The 22,715-nt window shown below is 36.2% G+C and overlaps 2 long non-coding RNA genes across 2 annotated transcripts in view; both read left to right on the forward strand.

Annotated features, from left to right (window-relative positions):
* Window positions 1–450, forward strand: part of LOC136036941 (uncharacterized) — a 92,763-nt gene extending 92,313 nt beyond the window's left edge. The window contains exon 4 of the long non-coding RNA XR_010619829.1: window positions 269–450. This is a non-coding gene — a long non-coding RNA (uncharacterized LOC136036941). The remainder of the gene's footprint in view (window positions 1–268) is intronic.
* Window positions 451–1,708: 1,258 nt separating this feature from the next.
* Window positions 1,709–22,715, forward strand: part of LOC136036942 (uncharacterized) — a 21,568-nt gene continuing 561 nt past the window's right edge. Inside the window, exons 1-2 of the long non-coding RNA XR_010619830.1 lie at window positions 1,709–2,529; window positions 21,435–21,930. This is a non-coding gene — a long non-coding RNA (uncharacterized LOC136036942). The remainder of the gene's footprint in view (window positions 2,530–21,434; window positions 21,931–22,715) is intronic.

Here is a 22,715-nt window from a genome sequence, read left to right on the forward strand (position 1 = left end):
TGACGGGATTAAAATGGCCTTTTTATCTACTTTAGAGGGTTTTTTATTACCTACTTAACCTAAAGTACATTTTACCTACTTTATCCAGAGGGCATTTTACCTACTTTCTGGAGGATATTTAAGTGGACATTTTACCTTTTTTAGAGGAACTTTTTACCTACTATACATAGAAGGCATTATAGCTACTTTTTAAAGGTTATTTTTTACATGTTTTATAGATGTGTTATGACTTGAATATTTTCCTTATTATAACATTTTTCTTTTACAGTTAAAAGAGGAGTTTTATTAATATAAGAAGTTTAGAAGTATATCAGCGTTTACTGGTCAGTTGGAAGGAGTGAGAATGTCTCCTTAAGAAGGCTATAGAGGAACAATTTCTAACGAAACCTGCTGCTCCTGTTCTTAAAATTAAATAAAAAAAACTATTTTTTTTAGCTGAAAGTAAGGAGCGACATTAAAACTTAAAACGAAAAGAAATTACTCCATATATGAAATGGGCTGTCCCCTCCGCAATCCCTCGCTCTTTACGCTAAAGCTTTTAATTGTTTTAAAATAGAATTGTGACGAAGAGTCAAACTTTAGTGTAAAGAGCGAGGGATTGCGGAGGGGACAGCCCATTTCATATACGGCGTAATTTCTGTTCGTTTTAAGTTTTAATGTCGCTCCTTACTTTCAGCTAAAATAATTAGTTTTTTTTTTATTTAATTTCTGAACGTTTTTGAATTAATGCATGTTTGGTTTTGGCTCTCCGCACATAAATTATTAAAATGAAATTTGTATATTAATTCTTTTTTTGGCTAAATGGCTTTCTCTTAGTGTCGATCAGACGATTTTGAGAAATAAGGGGTGGAGAAGGAGGTCTAGTTGCCCTCCGATTTTTTGGTTACTTAAAAATGCAACTAGAACTTTCAATTTTTAACGAATGTTTTTATTAGTAAAAAATATACGTAACTTTAGAATTAACTTACGTAACAAATTTTCATAATCTTATATTTTTTTTATGTATACGAGGGGGTTTGTACCCTCGTTAATACCTCGCTCTTCACTAAATCGCAAGTTTTGTCCCAATTCTTTAAGAATGACCCCTGAATCAGAAAGGCCGTAGAATAAATAGTTGAAATTGCTAAAAATACTTTAGCATAAAGAGCGAGGTATTTATCTCCTCCTAAATACCTCGCTCTTTATGCTAAAGTATTTTTAGAACCCCTCATATGCGTAATAATCTCTGTTCATTTTAAGTTTCAATGCTACTCCTTCCTTTCATTTGAAAAAACGTTTTCATGTTTATTTTTCATTGTTTTCTTATAGTAATGCTAGAAAATCCTGCGCCCTTTTCATTGATTTTTTCTTCCCCCTGGACAGATTCCTCCAAGGAAAGATCCTCCAACAAAGCCCCCTCCCCTCAGCCCCACCCCCAAACAAAATAAAATCCCCCTGAAAACGTCTGTACACTTCCCAATAACCATTACTATATGTAAACACTGGTCAAAACCTCCCCCAGGGATTGTGGGGGAGTAATTCATCCCCAAAGACATAGTTATTATGGTTTTTGACTATGCTGAACAAAATGGCTATCTCAAAATTTTGATTAATTGACTTTGGAAAAAAATGAGCGTGGGAGGGGGCCTAGATACCCTCAAATTTTTTTGGTCACTTAAAAATAGCACTAGAACTTTTCATTTCCGTTAGAATGAGACCTCTTGCGACATCCTAGGACCACTTGGTCGATACCATGACCCCTGGGAAAAAGAAAAAAAAAAACAAAAAAAAACAAATAAACACGCACCCGTGATTTGTCTTCAGGCAAAAAAAAATACAAAATCCCACATTTTTGTTGATAAAAGCTCGAAACTTCTACAGTAGGTTTCTCTGATACGCTGAAGGTTTCTCTGATAATCTGATGGTGTCATTCTCATTAAGATTCTACGACTTTTAGGGGGTGTTTCCCCCTATTTTCTTAAATAAGGCAAATTTTCTCAGGCTCGTAACGTTTGATGGGTAAGACTAAACTTGATGAAACTTATATATTTAAAATCAGCATTAAAATGAGATTCTTTTGATGTAGCTATTGATATCAAAATTCAATTTTTTAGAGTTTTGGTTACTATTGAGCCGGGTCGCTCCTTACTACAGTTCGTTACCACGAACTGTTTGACATACCATTTAAGGGTATCAGAACTCTTCCTGTAAAAAGCTTACAAAGGTTTGAAAATTTTCAGGCAAGTTTTAAAACCGCAAAACCTTAAAATTACCCCGAATAAAGGAGAAATTCTGGCTGAAACTTGTTGATAATAGCAATTTATCCTTCAAATTGGTTAAAAATTCTCGCTTGAGTAAACTCTTTTATGCCATTAATCATGGTTAATTTGATGGTTAAATTTTCACTTTATCTACTTAGATTTAAAAATAAGATAGTTCATCTTCGCAGAGCTATGGATATGGAATAGAATTATTTTTTGCACTTCGTGAATTTTTTTTCCTTTCTATGTGATTTTCGTTGGCTTTAACTCAGCTGCAGTACATTTTGTAGTAAGTCTTGAGTTACGTTTAGACCTCAAAATAAAGCTGATACGGAACAAGAAAATTGAAAAACTGTTTTTAAAAAAAAAAACATTTTTTTTTACTGTTATTGTTGAATTTCCTATTTGGATAAAATCGTAGATGATGGGTTTTTTCAATCATTAAATTATGGCCAAAATTCAGAACCAAAAATTTTTACAACACATGTAACACAAAAAAATGTATAACACAAAATAATATTTATACCAGAGCGAAAAAGTAGAAAAGAATCGTTTTCGGTTTTTGACTGATATTGTTAAGCCTAATGTTTGAATAAAATTATTTTTCTATCTTTAAATCATGACTAAATCTAGGGCCAAAATGTTCATTACATATGTAAGACAAAAAATATATAACACAAAATAAAGTTCATACCAGAGCGAAAAAAATTCACTGATATTGCTGAACATATTGTTTGGATAAGATTGCAGATGATTGGCTTAAGCAATACGGCGATTTTTTGTTTCAAATTTAAAATTTAGATTTGATAAATTAATTTGATATAGTTTTCATACTGTTGATAAATAATGACTTATAAAAACATGCTCACACTGTCTGGCTCCCTTTCCTATGAATTTTTTTTTTGATATTACCAGATTATAGCCTATTCAATTAAATTTATTCAAATAAAAAAAACATAACACCAATAATAATAAAGATCCTGGAAGCGAACTTGTTGAGGACCATAACAACAAAAATTGAAAATAAGAAGACAGAAAAAAAGGAAAAGAGAGAACATGGGTTATTAAAGCAAATTGAATAAAAATTTAGAAAAATATAATATCAAAATTTTAGTACATTGTTATACAGCGTGTGAAAACTTGTGGATAGCTCGACACTGGAAGGTAATATATTCCATTGAAGTATAGATTTATAAATGGGTGATCGCTGGGCAGAACTAGAGATGCACTTAGGGACAATGAAGGAACGGTTGGATGAACGGAGAGAGAGGCCTTCAGAATTATTACTATTGAAATAAGACAATAATTGGGGAGGAATATTTTTATGGTAAGCGGAGTATGCAAGGGATAAATTTAATTTTTTAATTATTTTATTCAAAAGGGATAATACCAAAATCAGAGTACAACTCCTGAGTGGGATATAGTCGGGGCAGCTGAAAAACTGCTTTCACAGCACGGTTTTGGGCAGACTTTAATTTTTTGGTAACTGAAGGATAAGTGTTGCCCCAAACAGATCCGCGGTATGAGATATACAGGTGAATAAAAGAGTAATAAAGGGTGACAGCGATATCGAGAGGTAGAAAATAATTCATACGATTAATCATACTTACCTGTGGCAAGATTATGGCTCTGATGTAGGACACATGTGTTGCAAATGATAGGGAGGAGTCTATGTGGACACCAAGAAACTTGGCAACTTCGACCTGCGGGAGGAGATTGCTAGAATATTTTAGGCCAAGTGCTTGCTGAGCTCCACTTTTGTAAGGGGTTTGAAATAATACAACCTAACTTTTCTTGCTGTTAATGGTCATGCAGTTAACGAGATACCACTCCTGTACTCTATTCAGAAGGGTTTGAATAGAAGTGACGACGGATGGTAAATTAGGACCGGTGATGAAAAAGTTGCTATCTTCAGCAAAAAGTACTGGGTGCAGTGATAGACCCAGGTCCGTAACCAAATCATTAATATGAAAGAGAAAAAGTATTGGACCAAGAACAGAGCCTTGAGGGACACCTCTCCGGACAGGTAGGGAATATGAAGTCACCCCGCCCAGACTCACACTCTGTGCTCTACCAGAGAGATAGGAGCCGAACTATGAGAAAGGAACTCCACGAATCCCTAAGTTGTCGCTTTGCGCCAACCCAACACCTAGTTGATGGGGGCGCTTCGCACCCCCCAAGCCCCCTCGCGCGCGTAAGTCGTTACGCGCCATATTAGTTACGCTTCATTGTAGTTGTGTCCCTGTGTACCACCTATGAATATAGATAGATTTATATATGCGTTTTGAACTACGTAAAACTTGCGAATATACAACATTCTTGGCTTTCCAATTGTCTGTGCATATACAAAGCCTTATGTACTTATAGTGACGTCATATGCAAACGCTCTTTTTACAAACAAACAAACAAACATGCATACACACAACTCGTTTTTATATAGATAGATAGATAGATAGATACAATACAAATAAACTGCGTAAAACTTGCGAATATACAACATTCTTCGCTGTCCAATTGTCACTGCATATAAATAGGTTGTCAGGTTTATCGACCCTCGAACATGCAACGTACAATTGTCCATGGGAAAAACAATCATTTTTCTAATGATTGACCTTGAGCTTTGTTGATGGTGATTGTAAATGCTAATCGAATTGGGAATTGCAATCTTTTGAATTGAAAAGGCAGATCTGTTGGAATCATGGGAATGCGAGGAATAAGAACAGCCTCACCTTCAAAATGCCCTGTCAAAATTGTGGCCTCTATTACGTTTTCCATTGTTTTTTTTTTACGGTAAGTCGCGTGCCATTGCAAAGCTTTGGTGGGTTGATATTTCTTAACAGTATTATTGGTACGCCTATTTTTAGTTTTAGCACGTGTGGTGGAAAACCTGAAAACACGCTTAGATTCTGACGTAGTTTCAGTAAGCAAAGTCTTCAATGGCTCTGGTGGTGCAGCCAATAGAGGAAGTTTAACTTTTCCTGAGGCGCAACACATTCCTATTATTTCACCATTGAATTTCAAGGCCTTGCAATAGAGACAAATTTTAGACATAGTCCCGATTTGAACACATCTACTCAAGCTATAATCATCGACTGGGCTGTACCTGAATGCCAGGCGATAACTTTCAGGTTGCTCTGATTCCTCAGGACGCTTTCTTGTCTTACTTTCTCTATCAGCAGCAAGCCTGATTTCTTGCTGTTCTTGTGATTCCTCGGCACGCCTTCTTTTTTCTCTTTCTCTTTTAGCAGCGAGTCTGGTTTCATGTTGCTTTGGTAGTTCCTCGGCACGCCTTCTTTTTTCACTTTCGCTTTTAGCAGCGAGTCTGGTTTCATGTTGCTCTGGTAGTCATGTTGCTTCTTTATTCACTTTTACTTTTAGCAGCAAGTCTGGTTTCGCGTTTCTCTGGTAGTTCCTCGGCACGCCTTCTTTTTTCACTTTCTCCTTTAGCAGCAAGTCTGGTTTCGCGTTGCTCTGGTAGTTCCTCTTCCTCAGCACGCTTTCTTTTCTTACTTTCTCTATCAGCAGCAAGTTTTTTGGCATAGACTCTTTGAGCATCTTCCTCGGCTGTTGTCATTGTAGGTTCATCACTCATTTTACAGTTAAACATTAATAGATTTCTCCGTGAACGAATGTCTTAAATACCTTTGATGACGTCACCGTCATAACAAACATGACGACAACTGACTACCTTTAATGACGTCATCGTCATAACAAACATGACGACAACTAACTTCAAGACGTCAGTCGACACACAAACATGACGTCACTCGACACACACACACACACACACAAACAACTTATCTTCTATCTATCTAAATATATAAAAAAACTAGCTGTTGGGGTGGCGCTTCGCGCCACCCCAACACCTAGTTGGTGGGGCGTATATATATATATATATATATATATATATATATATATATATGGTTTTAACGACGTAAAACTTGCGAATATACAACATTCTTTGCTGTCCCATTGTCTTTGCATATAAATAGATTGTCAGGTTTACCGACTCTTGAACATGCAACATATAATGGTCCATGGGAAAACAATCTGTATTCAGATCTATACCTCATGATTCTAATGATTGCCCTTGAGCTTTGTTGATGGTGATTGCTAATCGACCATTCCCTGTCCCGGTGTCCCGGTCGTCATTTACATCCCCCTGTTTCCCCCGGTATCCCCGTTGTAGTTGTGTCCCTGTGTCCCGGTCGTCATTTATATTCCCTATGTCCCGGTCGTCATTTGTATCCCGGTGTCCCGGTCTGTATATACATTCGTTTTTTAGTTTTGTTTTTCTCCTTTATTTTTTTCCTTTTTTTTTCTTTTTTAGCTTATTTAGATTTTTAGATTTTTTAGTTTTTTTATTAGTTTTTAGTTTTTTTTTCTTTTTAGTTTTTTTGTCCAGGTCGTCATTTATATCCCCCTGTTTCCCCCGGTGTCCCCGTTGTAGTTGTGTCCCTGTGTCCCGGTCGTCATTTATATTCCCTGTGTCCCGGTATTGGTTTTCACCTTTATGTTAGCTTATTTTTCAGTTTTTTCCTTTTTTTTTAGTTTTTTTTTATTTTTTACTTTTTTTTAGTTTTTTACCTTTTTTTAGTTTTTTTAGTTTTTTTAGTTTTTTTAGTTTTTTAGCTTTTTTACTTTTTTTATTAGTTTTTAGTTTTTTTGTAGTTTTTGCGTTTTTTTAGTTTTTTCAGTTTTTTTTTTAGTTTTTTATTGGTTTTTACCTTTATTTTAGCTTATTTTTCAGTTTTTTCCTTTTTTTAGTTTTTTTTAGTTTTTAGTTTTTCTAGTTTTTTACCTTTTTTTAGTTTTTTTAGTTTTTTAGCCTTTTTATTTTTTTTATTAGTTTTTAGTTTTTTTTGTAGTTTTTGCCTTTTTTTAGTTTTTTAGTTTTTTAGCTTTTTTATTAGTTTTTAGTTTTTTTTGTAGTTTTTGCCTTTTTTTAGTTTTTTAGTTTTTTAGCTTTTTTATTTTTTTTATTAGTTTTTAGTTTTTTTTGTAGTTTTTGCCTTTTTTTAGTTTTTTCAGTTTTGACGTCACCTGATCCAGTTTTTTCAGGTGACGTCACCTGATCCACGATCCACAGATCCACAGACAACTTATTTTTATATATATAGATAGTTTTTTTTTTTACTTATGTCCTGGTCGTCATTTATACTCCCTGTGTCCCGGTGCTTTGTTGATTGCTAATCGAACATTCCTTTTGTCCTGGTCGCTTTCTCTTTGAGTTTCGTCATTTATTTTTTTCTTTTTTAGTTCTTTTAGTTTTTACCTTTTTTAGTTTTTTTTAGTTTTTTAGATGAAAATTTTTTTTAGTTTTTTCCTTTTTTTCTTTTTAGTTTTTTATTGGTTTTTACCTTTATTTTAGCTTATTTTTCAGTTTTTTCCTTTTTTTTTAGTTTTTTTTTATTTTTTATTTTTTTTTAGTTTTTTACTTTTTTTTAGTTTTTTTAGTTTTTTTAGTTTTTTAGCTTTTTTACTTTTTTTTATTAGTTTTTAGTTTTTTTTTGTAGTTTTTGCCTTTTTTTAGTTTTTTCAGTTTTTTTTTTAGTTTTTTATTGGTTTTTACCTTTATTTTAGCTTATTTTTCAGTTTTTTCCTTTTTTTTTAGTTTTTTTTAGTTTTTAGTTTTTTTAGTTTTTTACCTTTTTTTAGTTTTTTTAGTTTTTTAGCTTTTTTATTTTTTTATTAGTTTTTAGTTTTTTTTTGTAGTTTTTGCCTTTTTTTAGTTTTTTTAGTTTTTTAGCTTTTTTATTAGTTTTTAGTTTTTTTTGTAGTTTTTGCCTTTTTTTAGTTTTTTTAGTTTTTTAGCTTTTTTATTTTTTTTATTAGTTTTTAGTTTTTTTTGTAGTTTTTGCCTTTTTTTAGTTTTTTCAGTTTTGACGTCACCTGATCCAGTTTTTTCAGGTGACGTCACCTGATCCATCCATCCACAGGCAGACAACTTATTTTTATATATATAGATAGATAAGTTGTCTGTGTGTGTGTGTGTGCGTGTGTGTCGAGTGACGTCATGTTTGGGTGTCGACTGACGTCATGTTTGTCAACTGACGAAATTAAAGACCGGGACATCGGGACACAAACGACGACCGGGACACCGGGACATCTATCTATCTATATAAAAATAAGTTGTCTGTGTGTCTGTGTGTCGAGTGACGTCATGTTTGTGTGTCGACTGACGTCATGTTTGTCAACTGACGAAATTACAGACCGGGACGTCGGGACACAAATGACGACCGGGACATAGGGAATATAAATGATGACCGGGACACTCAAAGAGAAAGCGACCGGGACACAAGGAATGTTCGATTTGCTATCACCATCAACAAAGCACCGGGACACAAATGACGACCGGGACACAGGGAATATAAATAACGATCAGGACATTAGTAAAAAAAACTAAAAAAAATAAAAATAGGTGAAAACTACAAAAAACTAGAAAGAAAAAAACTAAAAACTAATAAAAAAATCTAAAGAAGCTAATAAACTAAAAAAGAAAAAAAGGAAAAAACTGAAAAATAAAGGAGAAAAAAAACTAAAAAGGTAAAAACTACAAAAAAAATAAAAAGAAAAAAAACTAAAAACACTAAAAAAAAGTAAAAAACAAAAAAAAACTAAAAAGAAAAAAGGGGAAAAACACAAAAATTTATTTCATCATATACCAATTCAAAAGCGAATGTTCACAAGACCGGGACACAAATGACGACCGGGATAACCGGTTAGGCCTACTATCCCTGTAACAGGGCTGACGAAAGCATAATTAGCATACTTACATGAACAAAAAATTCGAATACGTTCTAGAGAAGAGGAACAAGCGCAATGAAAGTAGAACACCATCTGCAGCCAGAGTATCATTGCAGGGCCACCTGTTGTGCGTAGCTCAGAAGCGTTGCCACAAGTGTCGGCTGCTTTATTGTTCTTAAGTTTCTTCACGGCCGATCTGATCTCCCCAGGAGAAAATTCGTTACAATCGATGGCAGCTGTAGTCTCTGCAGCAGCAGCAACAAGCCCTGTTTCAATGGAATCGGGTGGATCTCAGTTGATCAGTATTTCGAACTGTTTCTTCCATAGACCAAGACATTGGAACTGGTCGTATATGGTTTCTCCCTTCGCTGCTTTTAGGCTTGTGGACGCACGCCATGGTATGATGGTCAGTATGCTCACGCAAGATCTTGATTGTTGCCCTATGTCTTTCTCTTGGGCAGCTTGCTCTAGCTCAGCGGCTTTCCCTGCAATGAAGTCTTTCTTGTCCTTGTGAGGTATAGAGTTGCGCTGTGTGTTGAGCTGTCTGTAGAGTGTTATATCTCCTCGTGGTCTCGCTCGTCGTCTCTGTTCGATTACTTGGAACGTTTGGCTGCTGATCAACTCTTTGCTTTTTCGCTGCTTAAGGCCCACAACTTCTGTAGCTGCAGTGAGAACATTAACCTTGAAAGTGTTCCACGCTGACTCGCTTTCTGAACACTCTGGAGGATTAATCGTTAACATCGACATATATCTTACTGTTTGATTTAGCTCAGTTGACTCGCTAGATTTTTCATGAAATTATTTCTGGTTATGTGTAATTGCGCATGAGCTATTATAAAAGACAGGCATTATATCACTGAATGATTTAGGGAACATTTCAACTGGTTTGGACATTTTCATTGCCCAAATTATCTGATCCTTCATGGTTTTTTTAATAAATATTGAAAGAGGTATAAGATGGGGGGGATCAAAGTTCTCATCTCTCTTCATTCATCTTACTTCATTCTCACTAAATCGAAAGGAGGGCACTGAGGGATAATACCTTTTTTTTATTCCAGAAAAATGTTTCTGACATTTAGTTTAAAGCTACAGATTTCATAACATTCTACACAGTAATATGTAAGTTCAGATGCATTTAAAATGTATTTTGTGGAAGGAGGGCAGAGGGGTAGAAACTGATGTATAATTTCTCTTCATTCCCAAAAAAGCTTTTGGTCTATGTCTTAATTATTGTTCCTAGGGGGTAATTGAGCCCCTACTAATACCACAGTCTTTTTCTCTTTAGCATAAAATATTATATTTACCTACCTACCGACGCAGAGGTGAACACGGTGAGGTGGAAAATCATGGGAATCATCAGAAAATTGCTTGGGGGAGGTTGAGAAGTGCTCTCAGGAGTTTGATTTTTAACGTTTTGAAAATGTAATGTATCTCTTCTCCTGTTTATGGAAAAGAGTACCGTATTTAAACATGAGATATCCCTATTGAAGAGATCATGATGGTTTCAGCTGCGCAGTTTATCAAATGCCATGAAGAAGTTCCATCCATACAAACAATAACACCCCTTTCTGTCCACCTAAAATTCTGTAGTAAAATTATTAATAATGACTTTTTCAACAAACTACTGTTAATCCATCATGTTGACTAGATACTAAAATTTAAAATTGTCTTAATTAGAATATAATCTAACGTTTTAGCACTTAATCAAAAACATTAAAAAGCAGAAAACTACCAATCAATTAGAAATTACTTCTGGGGTGGGAGGTTACCCTCTCCTCAATCCCATGCTCTTTATGCTAAAATTTGACTTTTCGCTCCAATTCCTTAAGAACGACTGACGAGACACAAGGGCTGTGGAATTAATATATAAACAAATTCTAAAGCACTAAGAACTTAGTAAGGGCCTGATCCCCTCTCTCATATACGGAATTGTTTCCATTAATTTTAAGTTTCAATGTTACATCTTACTTTCAGTTGAAAAACGAACTTTCTTTGAATATCACCTTGGTAAATATAACCAAGAGATTTAGGTTTTTTCATCACTTTCGATTGATTTCATATTCACTGGTGTCAAAATTGTGGTTTGCTGTATTTTTCATATATAAAAAAAATTAAATCAAACTTAAGTAAACAGATAAAACTACAGGAAATGGATGTAAAAGTTGAAAAAAAAGAAATAAAAACCCGAAGAAAGTCTCATGTTAAGGTATACAACATTGTTAAATATCATTTTGCGGAAGGTCTAAACAACTCCTTCAAACTTCAACAGCTTCAAACAAATTCAATATCATGCTGTGCAAACTACCAACTAAACTGAAGTCTTAAGGATATACAAGTCCAACAAGACGATTGAACGATTTCAAGTAGGATATTCTAAACAAATTTTTAGACAAATTTATTAAATTTACTAGTAACTACAAAATAAACTATGTAGCCTATACACAAAACCACCCTCGGAAGGTAGGTAGGTAGGTGGGTAAGTTTTATTTTATCCACAATACAAACATAAATAAAAAAATAACAACACTAATAAATTATTGCAGCAAAAAGAAAGTCCTAAGGACTTGTGCTGCAATTTCATATTATGATTTACATCTTATAAATAAAGATCTAAACATAACATCTCATGATTAACCACCTAGCCTATCTTATATATAAAAAATAACAACACATACACATGAACAAAATGCAACAAAATAATTATATTAAATATCATTTACCGGTATTCAGCCCCCGCCCCACATCAATAAACTGCAAAAAAAAGACACCAAAAACCTTCTGCCCTTCAAAACCTATTACTTAAATAAAATATTTTCAATTTATTTTTAAACCCATGTAAAGTGACAGACTCCCTGATGCCAGCCAGCAAACTATTCCAAACAGAAGGCCCCAGATTACGAACCACATATGATGATCGAACTGTTTTTCTTTGTTCATGGCTTAAAAGTTGTGAATTTCTTGTATCATATTTATGGTAGTCCTGATTCATGGAAAAATAATCATGAAAATACTCAGGGCATATATGTTTCCTGCTCTGGAACACAAAAATTGATGCCTGGTTACACCGGGAAAAGCTAGCAGTAGTTTTGGATTCAACCTGCTCTTTTATGTCCGCAATCAATCGAAGGCTCAAAAAGCCCTAATGATGATGGACGGCTGCCATCCTCTAATTCTCAACCAATAATAAAAATCACCTATAGAAAACTAAAAAAAAAACAAGGTACGAAAACACTCAACTAACAAAAAATACCAAAATCAACTACCCTCCCCCAATAAATGTTTTTTAAGCTTTACTTTAAATAGCCCAATGTGCTCAGCCCCCAAAATGCCAGCTGGGATATCATTCCAAATAGCCGGAGATAAATAACTAATTCCGGAACCTGCACGTGTGGTGTCTCGGTACACAACAACAAAATTATGTATCTCCTTAATCGCATGCCTGGGGAGCGAGCGATTTACGTGAAAAAAATCAGTAAAAATTGTAGGACATAAATAATTCCAACATCGATAAGCAAAAACGGCAGCTTGAAAATTGCGAATCTGACCAATATTAACCACTCGCAATTTCTTAAAACACGAAACGGTATCGTTCACGCTTTCTTCATAATTACCAAAAAGACGTCCTGCTTCATTTTGAAGAATAGAAAGAAAGAAAGTTTATTTGAGCCCTACGGCCATACACAACATGATTTAATAATACAACACTGCACAGAACACACACTCAATATAAAAGGATACTTATTTTCATTCACTCGGGCTCGACTGAGCCTCTCCCGCCTTTTCCAAATATCGTGCCATTTTGCATATGGTTCCAGGCATCAAAGACCTCAGGATATCAGAAAGCAGCACCAACCGATGGTTCCCCTAAATTTCATCCCTAAGACTTTCAAGCTCCTGGCACTCCATGAGGAAATGGGCTAAATTATTATCCTCTTTTCCGCAATACCCACACTTACCATTTGTACCCTTATTTTTTTTAATTTCTGTCCCCTGTGTACTGGAAGGCAATTTCCCCTCAACTGGATCCATGATTTTAAATATCTAAAAGGTAAATTTACCTTAAAATAATATTCTTCCCCAAAAATTTCTTTTATTTTACTATATTACTTCAGTGTTTCCGACGAACGTACTAAACAACCCCACTCTTGTATCTCTTGGTCTTTCAATCTCTGCATAATTTCTGGAAGGCATTGTGTGTTTCCGGGCCCGTTTCCTTCCATCCAGAAATAAGATAAGCCTAGTGTGTCGAGAGATTTCTTGATTTGTTGAGTCCAAGTAGTTTTCCTATTATTTCGAAGCAAATCATTATAAGCTTGTTTAGCCAATCGTTCCTCAGGAAGTTGGGTTAATATCAGCCAAAACTTAAATACTTGATAAAGCCGGTGCAATTTCAGTGAGAATATGCCGAATCTCCTTTGATTAGCTGGTTATGTGTTGTCTGGTGCAGCCCAAAGAGTCTTTTGTAGTATCTAAACTGGACTGATTCTAGCTTCTCCTCGGCCTCTAGGCCCCATAGCTCAACTCCGTAATGGATTACCGGTTTAAATTTCGAATCAAATATTTGCTTAAACATTTTTAATGACTTCGACTTTTTCACTAGGTCATTACGTAATATTGCACCCACTGCTGCTTTCCCTCGCTTTGACATTTCGCGCACATGTTCCTTCTAACTGCAGTTAGGTGTCAGGGTAAATCCCAGATATTTCGCCTTTTCCACTACCTTAATATCTTGTCCTTTGAGCCGAAATTTCTTGTTCTCGACTAAATTCCTTCTTCCTCCTTTATTGAAGATCATTATCTCTGTCTTCCCGAGGTTGAGACGTAGTTTCTTCGATTCAAGGTATTCTGCCATCAGGTCAATTAAAATTTGTAGTTGACGAGCTGTTTTCGCTACTAATGCCATGTCGTCGGCGAACAGCAGAGCCGAAATCGTTCTGTTGCCGAGCTTAACGGTTGGGGCCCATCTTTTCTCCAAGAATTCTACGATTTCGTTTACGAATATTCCGAATAGCCGACGTGACAGGGCACTTCCTTGTTTAACATCTCTTGTCTGTTCAAATATTCTTGAATATGCACCCTTCTTAAATTTGAATACAAATTCTTAGACCAAAGAACACAACCATAAGAAATATAAGGCGAAGTAATAGTATGGGACAGCAATAGAAGAACTAATAATGGTAAAACATGCTTTAATCGGCGCAAAATTCCCAAACCTCTAGCAATTTTTGCTGCAACGAGATCACTATGGGGCCTCCAAGACAAATTACAATCAAGCTGGAAACCCAAATAATGCACTTCATGCACCTGTGATAAGCCCTACGATTTAAAAATATCTCTCCATAAACTCTTGTCTGCTTACCAACTCTCCTGAATATCATAAAATTAGTTTTTTTTAACATTCACTGACAAAATGCTCAAACTTGTAAAAAAAACAACTTAAAACTCTATTTACTTTCAACGACAAATAATGAGGGATTGACTAGACACAGTTAAAACAGTATCATTCGCAAACGTTTTAGTAAAACACTCAGATAAGTAGAAGCGAATTGAATCAACATACACAAGGTAGAGAAGTGGTCCCAAGATGGACCCCGGGGGTACACCACACTTCGTTTGAAAAGGAGAGGAAAAAACATCATTTAATACAACTTGAAGAGATCTACCACTCACAAAACTATCAAACCACTTCAGATAGTTACCAGAAAATACAAAGGTAGACATTTGAATAAAATTTTTCATTCTACTGTATCAAACACTTTTCTAAAATCAATAGAAATAGTCAAAGGTGTTTCATCACGTTTAATGTATTTATTTAAAGAATCACAGAGGGAATGCATGGCATCCGATATCAAGTGACCTTTCCTAAAGCCGAAGTAGGTTTCACTTAACATCCCCGTTTTTGTAAGATGATCATAAAGCCTTTTATGCACAATTTTGCAAATAATTTTGAAAAAAGAGGTAGGATTGATATGGGTCTATAATGTTCAACATTTAGCTTAGAACCGCCTTTGTGAAGAGAGTTGACTTTTGCTCTTTTTTGTGCACCAGGAAATTCGCTGGTTTGGAGGGAAAGATTGATTATGTGGACGATGCATGGTAGTAAATAACAAATCACTGACTTAAAAGTTTTAAGATTAATGTCATCTGTCCCTGCTGAATTAGATTTGATTGTTTTCAAAACCCTGAGTATTTAGTCTTCAGTACACGGCTGAAACTCTATTTGACTTCCAGTTCCTCAATCATCCACAAATTCATAATCATAGAAATCATTTTAGAATTTATCAGCCCTTCTGTCTGTACATTTTGGCCAATGCCTGAAAAGAACTCAGCAAATCTACTAATAATAATCGTTTCATCACTACCAGTTTCTCCTTGAATCGGTAGCGAATTAGGTTGAGCTACTTTCTTCTTCCCAAATAGATCATTAACAACCTTCCAAGTTACTGTAGTATTATCATTATTTAAACTCAGTTGATTCGCAAAGTATTCCTTATTAGCTTTTCTTCTCATCGAGTTCACTTTATGGCGTATTATTGCGAAGTCTTCCAGTTTTTTTGGCACACTCGCTATTTAAATAATCCACATACAATTGAATTCTTAAATCTGACGGTTCAAGAATTTCCATAGTTATCCAGGGCTTCCTGGGCTCATTCTGAAGCTGTTTCAAACATTTCACTGGGCAAGTCCTATCATATAGTGGATGCACGATCCCCACCATGCGATCAAATGCACCAGAAGCGTCATCAGTCATATCTAAAATTCAATTAGAAATCTTAGCTGCTTAACTCTTCACCAAACCTCTGTAAATTCTCCTTCCTTAAAGACCGAGTTTTCACTTTTTTTAATTAATTTCTTTTTATTCAGCCACAAGGTATCGTAGCGACAACTGGGAAATGGTCCAAATAAGGGTATAGAACAACATTAGCATGACGACGGTCCAGATACTTAGAATCAACAAAAAAAAAAAAACTATCTATGAGAGCGGCTGAATGATTCGTAATACGTGTTAGAATATTCACAAGGGGTAAAAGATCATGGGCAACCATCAAATTAAAATAATCAAGATTCACTCCATTCAATGAAAGCAGATCAAAGCTGAAATCACCCATAAAAATAAAATCTAGACCTCTCCGAGACGCCGCACGTGCAAGTTGATCAAACCAACACTCAAATTCTTCTCAGGTAGCACTTGGTGGCCTATACACAACACTAACCAATAATTTCCTACTTCCCAAATCTAGTCCCAGACTAAAGTTTTCAAACTTACCCTCTATTCAAACATCAATACAAATTCTTACTTGGTAAGACAACGAATTTGAAATCAAACACACCTATGTGTTTGATCGCATCGCTCTATGAAGTGATGTCCAGTTTTTAATCTCTAAATTATAATCTAGAAAAGAAAATAACGAGAGAATTTTCCTAACTCAAAAAACTTTCACATATACCAATTAAACTAATTTTTTCTTGAGAATCACAGATAAATTGTTGCACAGCCTCATAACAAGTATTAAGGTAGCAAATCCAGACACATAAATGCAACGAATCAGCTTCCCCGGGTTTAAACCGCAGGCTTTGAAAATAAGTACTTTTTCTTAACTGTTGGAGTCTAACATGGTTCAACGCGGTTCAAGATCTGTTGCTATTGGCAGAATCTCTTCTGGACGAAAAGGTCGCCTCATTAAATAATCAAGTATAGAACCAGTAAGAGTAAATAAATATGAAAACCAAACAAATCTCTTTAAGCGGAAAGATAAAAAGTAAGAAAAAAAAATAAAAGGCTGAGAATCAACAATTTTTAAGAATAACAGTGAAAATAACAAATATAGTTAAGTAGTAAGAAAAAAGGCAACAAAAGTAATACAAGGGAAAGAAAAAAACAACAAAAAACATTACAAACACTATTTCAAATGCATTCACCAGGTTATCTTATTTTCTGCGCAGACGGTTCACCAGGCAACGTGGCAACTTCACTCGTATGTTGCTGCGGTCATTGCTTCGGACATTGAACTGATCCCTCCTGGAATTTAGCAAATCAAATGTCCCTTTGTAAAGGATTCCGACACAAAGATGCCTGAGCCAGCTAGTCTAGACTTCTATGAGAAAACTTTTCGAGCAACTTCTTTGCTAGCAAACTGCACTAGTACTGGAGTAACTTTATCAATAGCAGTATGGGGCTCACTCATTCCAAACCGGAAAACACTTGATATTTTGCCAGGAGACATACCAGTAACACCCATCTGTGTCGATAAGACATTGAGAAAAGTCGTTTTAAGGTCAACTCCTGGCTTTTCTTTCAGGCCGTTGAAAAGAAGACTGTCCAAGATATTTTATTGATTCATATCGTCAAGCTTGACATCGGTTTTTTCAATTCGATTCTCCAGATTATGGGTTTGCATTCCACACGCTTTCAGCTCTCTTTCCACACCATCAAAGATGGGATTGAACTCCAGTGACACAGAATCGAACAACTCATTAATTAGAGTTTCAGCAGAGTCTTTAAGAAAAGATTACACTTTCGCGCCACACTTTACAGAAACTTGACGAGATATCTCTTAAACAGTAGATTCTCCAGTTTTCTCTAATTCCTATTCTATAGCAAAATTTTCTGCAAATAAAGCAGACTGTGAGCCGGGTAAAGCGGCAGCTTCATTGGATACTTTTAGCGCAGAAAATACTTTTGAAATCGACCTGTAAATCTCGGGAAAACGCTCAAGTTCATCAAATGCGAATTTAACATTCAACGCAGTTTTAGTAGAACTTTCTTGAACATTGTTTTCATATGATAAAAGATTACTCTCAGAAACGATTTGCTCGTTATGATACCTGTAGAAGAAGATCAAATAGTTTATTCACTTTCCATCATTTTTCGTGATTTTTAGAATTCATAGAAGCCTCAGTGGAAAGCCTGTCAATTTCGCCACTACTAAATCAAATTGCTAATATGACGGCATGGTTAACATGAGCAAACGAAAAAAGAAAGAATAAAAAAAAAATAAATGAGACTTTTCTTAAAGTGGGCTTAGAGATATTTATCATAACTAAAATTTAAAAAAATTATATTTTCATATTTCCTTTAGCAAAATTTTTTATCATTTTGTATTATTTTTTCTATCTTCTATTTCTTCTATTTCTATTTTTCTTATTTTCTATCTCTTATATTTCTATTTTCTCTAATTCTTATTTCTGTTTTCTCTATTTCTATTTTCACTTATATTTTCTATTTATATTTTCAATTTTTTTTATTTTTTTTATTCTATGTGCTGTATGTTCTATTATCTTCATGTCTGATTCGTTTTTTTTTGTTATTAAAGGTATCTAGATGTGAATCTAAAATATTCAGTTTTTTTATTCATTTTTACTGCTGTTCTGGCTCTAAAAGTTTAACATGTTACATATTTCCATTAAAACTATAAATATTAAGGCAGCATTTCTAACCAATTGAATTTCAATTTCAATTGTTGGCGTAGAAAATATTCCTGTATAACTAAACTGATGTCTATCATCCACACATTTCAGTTTTTTTTTTGGTTTTTTACTCACATTGTAATGGTGGCATGTCATAATATATATATAAATACACACACACACACACACACACACACACACACACACACACACACACACACACACACACACACACACACACACACACACACACACACACACACACACACACACACACACACACACACACACACACACACACACACACACACACACACACACACACACACACACACACACACACACACACACACACACACACACACACACACACACACACACACACACACACACACACACACACACACACACACACACACACACACACACACACACACACACACACACACACACACCACACACACACACACACACACACACACACACACACACACACACACACACACACACACACACACACACACACACACACACACACACACACACACACACACACACACACACACACACACACACACACACACACACACACACACACACACACACACACACACACACACACACACACACACACACACACACACACACACACACACACACACACACACACACACACACACACACACACACACACACACACACACACACACACACACACACACACACACACACACACACACACACACACACACACACACACACACACACACACACACACACACACACACACACACACACACACACACACACACACACACACACACACACACACACACACACACACACACACACACACACACACACACACACACACACACACACACACACACACACACACACACACACACACACACACACACACACCACACACACACACACACACACACACACACACACACACACACACCACACACACACACACACACACACACACACACACACACACACACACACACACACACACACACACACACACACACACACACACACACACACACACACACACACACACACACACACACACACACACACACACACACACACACACACACACACACACACACACACACACACACACACACACACACACACACACACACACACACACACACACACACACACACACACACACACACACACACACACACACACACACACACACACACACACACACACACACACACACACACACACACACACACACACACACACACACACACACACACACACACACACACACACACACACACACACACACACACACACACACACACACACACACACACACACACACACACACACACACACACACACACACACACACACACACACACACACACACACACACACACACACACACACACACACACACACACACACACACACACACACACACACACACACACACACACACACACACACACACACACACACACACACACACACACACACACACACACACACACACACACACACACACACACCACACACACACACACACACACACACACACACACACACACACACACACACACACACACACACACACACACACACACACACACACACACACACACACACACACACACACACACACACACACACACACACACACACACACACACACACACACACACACACACACACACACACACACACACACACACACACACACACACACACACACACACACACACACACACACACACACACACACACACACACACACACACACACACACACACACACACACACACACACACACACACACACACACACACACACACACACACACACACACACACACACACACACACACACACACACACACACACACACACACACACACACACACACACACACACACACACACACACACACACACACACACACACACACACACACACACACACACACACACACACACACACACACACACACACACACACACACACACACACACACACACACACACACACACACACACACACACACACACACACACACACACACACACACACACACACACACACACACACACACACACACACACACACACACACACACACACACACACACACACACACACACACACACACACACACACACACACACACACACACACACACACACACACACACACACACACACACACACACACACACACACACACACACACACACACACACACACACACACACACACACACACACACACACACACACACACACACACACACACACACACACACACACACACACACACACACACACACACACACACACACACACACACACACACACACACACACACACACACACACACACACACACACACACACACACACACACACACACACACACACACACACACACACACACACACACACACACACACACACACACACACACACACACACACACACACACACACACACACACACACACACACACACACACACACACACACACACACACACACACACACACACACACACACACACACACACACACACACACACACACACACACACACACACACACACACACACACACACACACACACACACACACACACACACACACACACACACACACACACACACACACACACACACACACACACACACACACACACACACACACACACACACACACACACACACACACACACACACACACACACACACACACACACACACACACACACACACACACACACACACACACACACACACATTATATCATATTATTTCATTATATTATTTACTTTCGTTGCTCAATAAGTTGAACTTGATATTATATATTTCTGTGTTTTCATTTTGCTTATTTACGGAAAGGAAGCACCCTCTAAAAAAATGTTTTTCATTTTTTCTAGCCAGTTTAAAGCCAATTTATAAAAATAAATAGCCATTTAAATTTATCAAATTGTTTAAATTATGTCGAAAATTGTTGATATAACATAGTTTTTTTTTTTTAGATTGTTTGTGTACCAATTGTTCAGTCAGTACTGATGAAGCGCGTTGTCACAAACGATGACATATGTTCAGTATACCTCAATGATCTACTTGTTCAAATAGCTAGGACAATCATATATTCTCAAATTATTTTGTCCGTACTTAGTGAAATTGTACCTAGCGTTGAAAAAATATTTATTTATCCAACTTCATGCTTTCATTATAAACCTTAGTGTCACGTAAAGACTAAATAAAGACTGCAAAAAATCAACGAGCTTCAAAAAATGTCAATACGGATGATGCTCCACATTTTAACTTTAGTCATTCTTATTTTTATTGCCACCGATGGCCACTGTGGCATTTTATTAGCAGACAATGACAGCGAACAGATAGGAATGATTACAAATAGTGCCATAAGTGCAAGATTGGCATATAATAGAATTGAGAAAGGAGGAGTTTCTGGAAATTTAAATTTTACTAATTCCACTGTGCATAATCAAGATGCGAGAAAGAAAAAATGTGAGTATTTCGATATTTTTTATTGGATATAGATTTGAAACAAAACTATTTATATAAATTATTTCGGAAAAACGTGCGTGCGTATGAAGTGTCTTCTTTCTCTCTCTCTCTCTCCTCTCTGTCTTCTCTTTCTCTCTTTGTCCATGTATTTATGTAAAAACCTTTATTTATCGCTTGCTACTTATTGCATCTTTTCCTTTCTTTTTCTTCTTCCTCAATTTACAACTGTCTTACCAATTGAGATTTTTATTTTGTAACTTTAAACGTCGTAGTAAAACGGATGTTTAAACCTTAACCTGTGTGTGTATGAGGGGAACACGGAGTCGTACTAAGTGACATACTTGTAGGTCTGAGATCTGAAAAAAAAAATTCTAACGTAAATTCATACAACTTAATTGCAGCATGATGAAGTATTGATGGCGTTATCTTGACGCTGTCCTCCTCAACAGTGGCACCATGATGTCTTGTGATATAGGTTTTTTCGGTTTTTTAATTGAAGATAAAAAAAAAGTATTCTTCTAGAATCTACCCCCAATTGCCGCTCCTTCTCCTCAGTTTTTCGAAATAAAGTCAATAGGGAATATGTTTCTCCATTAGAATTTTAACCAAAAAATGATTTTTTTTTTATATGAAACTAAAAAGGATTTTCTTATAGGGGTGATACAGCCCCCTCAATAACTTGTTCATTAAGATAAAATTAAAATTAAACTTCGATAAAATAGATACACTACACGTGTCTTTGGGATTCACACATAATAAAAGTAAGCCAAGTAAAAAACTAAAAT

Source organism: Artemia franciscana, chromosome 16 (assembly GCF_032884065.1).
Source record: "Artemia franciscana chromosome 16, ASM3288406v1, whole genome shotgun sequence".
Taxonomy (NCBI): domain Eukaryota; kingdom Metazoa; phylum Arthropoda; class Branchiopoda; order Anostraca; family Artemiidae; genus Artemia; species Artemia franciscana.